The following is a 6904-nucleotide window of genomic DNA, read 5'->3' as shown; positions in this document are numbered from 1 at the left end:
GAAGACCCCATGCTCAAATACACGTAAGACATGGTTTGTTAAGTAAAGAGAAGCAGAATTCATTTCAGGAGGCCTTCTGTGAGGCTTTGTGAGTTTCTAAGGGGGGCACAGTGTGGGATATATCCCTAATGTATTTGGCCACCAAACTCTATTTTCTTCAAAAGTTTTTAATTTTTTTTCTTTTAACCAGGACATGTCAAAGGACTGGAATACTAAACTGAAAAGCTGCTTTAGAGGCTCAGTATGTCAATAATTCAACAGATCTTTCAGAACCAGTTAGACAGCAATACTTAATAAGCATCTATGATGCACCAGGCAGTATCCTGGCTGTTGGGTATATGGGGGTGAAAAAGACAATGTCCTTGCTCTCAGAGAGCTTACATTTACTGAAAAAAATAGGTAACAAATGGGTAAACAAGAAAGTTTCACACTGTAGTGCAGAAAATGAAAAAGCTTAATGTGACCCATTTGAACTGAGAGCTGAATGAAAAGGAAGACAGAGCCTTGTGAAGACAGGAAGGTATATTTTGAGGAAAGAAGAGCATTGAATGTAAAGACCTTGACATGGAAACCCATTTGGCTGTTGCTCATAGAACTGAAAGAAGATTAGGTGACTGGAGTGGATCCAGCAAGGGGAGAGTGAAGGGAGATGAAGGTGGTGACCAGCAGGGCCAAGTGAGGGAGCAGGCTTGTCCAGCTAGATTCGGCAGTAAGCCACTGGAGCCTCCTGTTTGGGGTTTGTTTATTTGTTTTCACTTCTTTACTTTTTATTTTGAACCACCTTCAAATACAGAGAAGATACAAGAATATACAAAGAATGGCCATATACCTTCCACCCAAGTTCCCCTACAAACTCACATTACAACCATCGAAATTAAGAAATTAATATTGATATAAACCTATCAGCTAAGAGATCACATTTAATTTCTATAATATTCCTAATAGTATCCTTTATAGAAAGTTTTTTCCTTTTGGAACAAGATGCAATCTAAAATCACAGGTTGCATTTAATTGTCATATCTCTTTAATCTGCTTCCACCTGGAATAGTTCTTCTGTCTTTCCTTGTCTTCTGAGACCTAGATGTTTTGAAAGATTGCAGGCCAATTATTCTGTAGAATGCCCCACAGTTTGAGTTTCTCCGAGGTTTCCTTAAAATTAGATTGAGGTTATGCCTTTTGATAGAAACTTCACACAAATTATGCTGTTTTCTTCTCAGCATAACATGTAAGAGAGTACATGATGTTAGTTTGTCCCATTTCTAGTAATGTTAATTTTGATTAAGGAGGGTCTATTCAGATTTCTCCACTCTAAACTTATTATTTTTTAATCTCTGCTATAAGTTATCTCATGGAAGAAAAGCTTTCAGACTATGTAGTTATCCCATTCTTCAACAAACTTTTACTGCCTGGTTTTAGGATCCATTAAACCATTGTCATTGGGGTTGTCAAGTGGTGGTTTCCTAATTTCACCATTCCTTCAACATTTATTAGTTACATTCTGGGAAGTGATCAAGATGGCGTATAGGAGGAGGTTGAGCTCACCTCCCCCCCATGAACACATAAAAATACATCTACGTGTGGAGCAGCTCTCACTGAAAACAAACTGGAGACTGGCAGAAAGCTCTTTTACAACCAAGGCTGCAAAAGAAAGATCCACACAGAGTCAGGTATGAAGGGAGGAGTAGCAATCAGGTGGGTACCTGTGCTCCAAGCAGGGGACACAGAAGAGAAGGAAGATATCATGGGCTCTGAGATCCTCCCTGAGGAGTGGGGTGTTCAAGCCACATATTGGGCACCTCAGCTCTGGGGTCCAACACCAGGAAGACAAGTCACCTTAGCTGGTTTGAAAACCAGTGGGACTTAGAGGAGGGCTGTAATAAACCAAGAGTCCACTCATGAAGAATGCACACACTCTGATGGTTGCTCAGTCCTGAGAGAATGGCTGAGAAGCAGATTGAAACTCCCTGGAGCTCTGGCTGGTTCCCTGTGCCAACCCAGCACATGTCCTGGCCTGTACCAGGCCCCTTCTCCAGCCCCTCTTGCTCTGATGCAGCTCCACACTAGGGTCAAGTCTGCCATGGCTAACTCAAGGGAAGGAAAAGGAAGAAAACCAGTGACCTGGTTTAAAGAAAAAAATAAGGGAAAAGAAGAGAACAAAAGAAGATGAAAAAGAAAGACATGGAAGGATTCCCCCTTTTAAAAAAAGTAAAATTTAAAACAAACAAAAAATAGGGAGAATAGTATACTGACCTCTCCCCATCACCTCACATTGACAATTCTCAGCTCCTGACCAGTTTTATTTGATCAATACTCCTATGTTCTCTCCTTCTCTCTGGAGTATTCTGAAACAATCTCAAAATTCATATCATTTTATCTATAAAATTTTCTGTATGCATATCAAAAAATTTTTAACTACAATACTACTATCACACTTTAAAAATTCACAATTATTTCTTAATATCATCAAACATCTAAGGAGTGTTCAAATTTCCTCAGTTGTGGAGGGTTTTAAGCAGAGAAGGAATATATTCATATAGAGATTTTCAAAGAATCTCTTTAGCCACTGAATGGAGAATGGGCTGTAGGGAAGCAAAGAGGGAAATCAGGAAGATCAGATAGGATTCTGCTGATTGCTTTAGTCATAGATGATGGTTACTTGGATCAGAGTGCATCATGGGAGATAAGAAAAAGGGCTCAGCTGCTTAATGTACTTTGGAGATAGAATGAACCAGACTTGTTGAATAGATTGGATATGGATATCAGAGAAAAAGAGGAATGAAGAATGACTCCTAAATTTTTGGCCTGTGCTAGTGACTAGCTGTTACACTGTATTCATCATCTAGTGCTGTGTAACAAATTTCCCCCAAACATAATCATTTATTTTCTCTTATGGCTTCTGTGAATCAGAGATTCAGATATGTCACAGCATAGATGACTTGTTTCTGTTCCATGTATGGAACTTCACCTGGAAGTCTCAAAGGCTGGAGGCTGGAACCATCTGAAGACCTGATCAACTTACATGTCTAATGATTAATGATGGCTGTCAGTTTAGCCCTTACCTGTGGCTATCAGCTGGAGTATGTACAATGGCCTCTAGATATGGTCTGAGCTTTTTCACAGTATGGTGTTTGGCTTCAAAAAGTGAGCATCTTGAGAGATCACCAAGCAGAGGAAGCTCTACCCTTTCTAAGGCCCAGTCTCAGAAGTCACATAGCATCATTTTCTCTGTACTCCATTGACCAGGGTAGTCACACACCATGCCCATACCCAAGGAGAGAGAACACAGAACCCACCTTTCAGTGGAACAGTGTCAGTCACATTTTAAGAATAGCATGGGAAATGGGATGAGTATTTTGGTGCAGCTATCTTTATAAAATGCAATCTGCCATAGGTGCTGTTCACTAAATGCAGACAATTTGGGTAATGGTGTTTTGGTTGTGTTCGTAAGTCTGTTCTTACCAAGCAGTAATGTAGAATAGACAGACACAAGAAGCTGGAGCACTCAAGAGGTGTCCAGGTTAGAGATAAAGATTTAGGGGTCATCAAGATGTAGATGGCATTTTAAAATCATGAGACTGGAGTAAATAACCTCAGGAACGTGGAGAGATAGAACAGAGGGCTAGATGTCTGGTAGAGGAGGAGTGGCTGTTGAGTATGGAGGGACTCAGATGAGTGAGATGTCCTCAAAGCCTAGAGAAGAAGAGTTTCAATAAAGAGGGTGTAGGATCACTTTTAAGAAGCACTTTCTATATAGGATTTAAATATTTTTTTGAAAAACCTTAGATGCTTAATATATAGGCTGATCTATTCATACAGGGTCCTTCTCCTCAACAGAAAATATGAAGAACTAAAATATGACTAAACAATTTAAAAAGCATTGACAATAAAGGGTATTAAATGGTAACGTGGGAAAATACGGGATGTTTTGCAAAAACGTGAGAAGCATTCAACATAGACTGGGGAATATCAAAAAAGACTTCCAGGAGGAAGTGAAATTCAAGCTGAGATCTAACAGATAAGTGAAAGCCAGTTCACAGTGGAGGGAGTGGTCCAAGTAAGAGGAACAGCATGTTCAAAGTCTTGGAGGTATGATAGGGAATGAAATCTTCAAATAACTGAAGATGCTGGAAATATTGAAGGTGCTGAAGAAGTGTGGAGAATGAGGCTTGGCATATACACAGGACCTCAGGTTATGAAAAAGTTAGCCACTATCCATGGTGCTATAGGAATCCCTTGGGGAATTTGAAAGGAGTGATTCCATCATTTTCGCATCAGGAGGATCATTTCTGACCACAAGAGGGAGAATGGACTGGAAAGAATAAGAAAACTAGTCAGGAGGTTTCAGCAGTAACCTAGGTGAGAAATAGCTCCAGCAATTCAAATAATTCCACACCACCAAAATATTCAGATTTCTGATCTTACCAATTTTGTTCAGTCATGTCCTCACTGTATTATCTTTTGGATCCTATAATACAACATTAAAAACACTTCCTTGTTTATACCATCAATTCCCACCCCTTCTTTCCCTCTGTTGAACTTACCTTGCAAAACCTACCTCTAGTTATATCCAACTGTCCACCTATTTGATACACGGACCTGAGTATCAGATGTGCCTGGAAAAAAATATGACCATGCTAACAGGTTTCACTTTAAATTCATGACCTCATGTGGGTCTCTGATGTGATCCTATGCTATTTCCCTAGTCTATTTACTTTCCATTTGTCTTATATACTATTCCAAACCTTCTCTCTCTGCTTAAACCTCCTTCCACATTTTCATCCCTTGCTAATAACCTGTGTTTTCTATTTTACTAGGTAAATAGAAATTATCAAATAATTGTTTCCAGACCTTGAGGACATTATATTAAGTGGAATAAGTCAATCACAAAAAGACAAATACATACAGTTTAACTACTTTACATACCTCATGTACAAGTCCAAGTATATGAGGTATATAAAGTAGTCAAACTCATAGAAACACAAAGGAGAATGGTGGTTGCCAGGGGCTGGGGGGAGGGGAAATGGGAGTTTTTCAATGAGCATAGAGTTTCAGTTCTGCAAGACGAAAAAGTTCTAGAGATCTGTTGCACAACAACATAAACATATGTAACACTACGGAACATACACTTAGAAATGGTTAAGATGGTAAATTTTATGTTATGTCTTCTTTACCACAATTAAAAAAAAGGTAGCTTTCAGTCTGCAACCTGGTCCACCCACAGCTGGGTGCGTGGTGCCCACCCCAGGTCTCCTGTCCCTGCCACTTCCTCCTCATCCAGCCGTCTGGTCCCACGCACTTTCATATTCAAGCAGAGGTGCCAATGAAAACAAAACAGAGGTGTCTGTACAGAGCTACTGCCCTAAGAAAACCCTGAGGCGGAAAGAAAGGTGAAGGTATCTAGGGTGAAGTCTCAGAGCTCTCAAAGACTGCAGCCCAGACCAAAGGGGAAATTACCCTATGAGCCCATCACTGAGGAGAAGCTGTTGGGACCCCTGAAGAAGTTTGAGGAAGATACTAAGAATGGAATGCACATGAAGGAGGACTGTCCAGGGACAGCACAGAGAGTGACACACCTTAGCATCACCAACAAGAATCTATGCGAGGGAACTCAGGAAGCAGAGGAAAAGGGATGTGCATGCTGCTTAGAGTGGGTGAGAACTGACTTCCCCCAATGCCTGGAAGAAAAGGCTGAGACCCAAGTATTTGGCTTTTTTGCTCCCCAGTGTTGAAGGGCCCAGTTTGGGGGGAACATGTAATGTTGAGCTGGACTCCATTCTTGGGCATCAATTTGTTGCCTGTCCTAGGCAACCAAAAGGACATTTAACACTTGTCAAAAACATCCCACTAGAGCACTCACTTTGAATTGGCTGCTAACTCTATGAAATCTTTTGTGATTTCTTCTGTGATAATCTATAGGGTGAAAATGTGTAATTGCTGAAAATAACGCGTGAAAATCGACACATAAATAAGTGGTTCCTTAAAAATACCCATTTGTGCCGATTGTTCATCTGCTGAAACAGCTCTGTCTCAGAAGTATAATATACCTTCCAAAAGTTAGGTCGAGGGAAGGGACAGTATAAACCAGGGCTCGGCAAACTCCTTCTATAAAGGGTCAGTGAATATTTTCAGGTTCACAGGCCATTTGGCTGAGTAAATGGTGCCAAGAAGGCTAAGATAATTCTGTGAGTTGACTGCAGTCATAAAACATGCTCCTTTTTGTTGATTATAAAAATACCTAGCAACGTTCTAGAAGAGGGGATTTTACTTCACTTTCACTCACAAAATTATTTGTGAATTAAATGCTAGTGAAAATGAAGACTATATGGCAAGTCAAAGTGCCATGGGGAATCATGCCTTGATGTGGTTTGTCCATTTCACTAAACCATCGCTCTAGTTGTTACAGGAAGTTATTTCTAATCTCTGTAAGTGTGATACCCTCGTGTCATTTTTTCCTGATACCTCACCTAGCTTAGCCAAGTATTATATATTTTAAAAATGGGATTAAATCAAAATAACTTTGAGATTGTGTTGTGGAAATCCATGTTGCCCTCTCTCCACCAGCAATGACTTGGATTCTGTAGTATTAAGCTGGATGTGTGAACATGTAGGGGTATTTGATATTTTCCATCCTTTACAGCAATTGAGGACCAGCTATTGGCAAAGCTGTGGCCTCCACTCAATTTCATAAGCAAAGAACAAAAACAGAGCAAAACAGAACAAAAGCCAAGTAGGAAAGTTTCTTTCTTAAGAACACCTCCTGCCCACCACTGACCTAGCTGTCCTGACGCTGTGATTCTAATCTCATCCAGCGGTGTGGGTAGTTCTAATGCTAATTTTTGCATGATCCTTCTGCCTCTGCAAGAAAGTGAAGCAGCCCTGCATGGGGGCTTTGGAAACTGCCAGA

The sequence above is a fragment of the Mesoplodon densirostris genome, chromosome 11 (genome assembly GCF_025265405.1).
Source record: "Mesoplodon densirostris isolate mMesDen1 chromosome 11, mMesDen1 primary haplotype, whole genome shotgun sequence".
NCBI classification, from domain to species: Eukaryota; Metazoa; Chordata; class Mammalia; order Artiodactyla; family Ziphiidae; genus Mesoplodon; species Mesoplodon densirostris.
Note: the sequence above shows the minus strand (reverse complement) of the source record.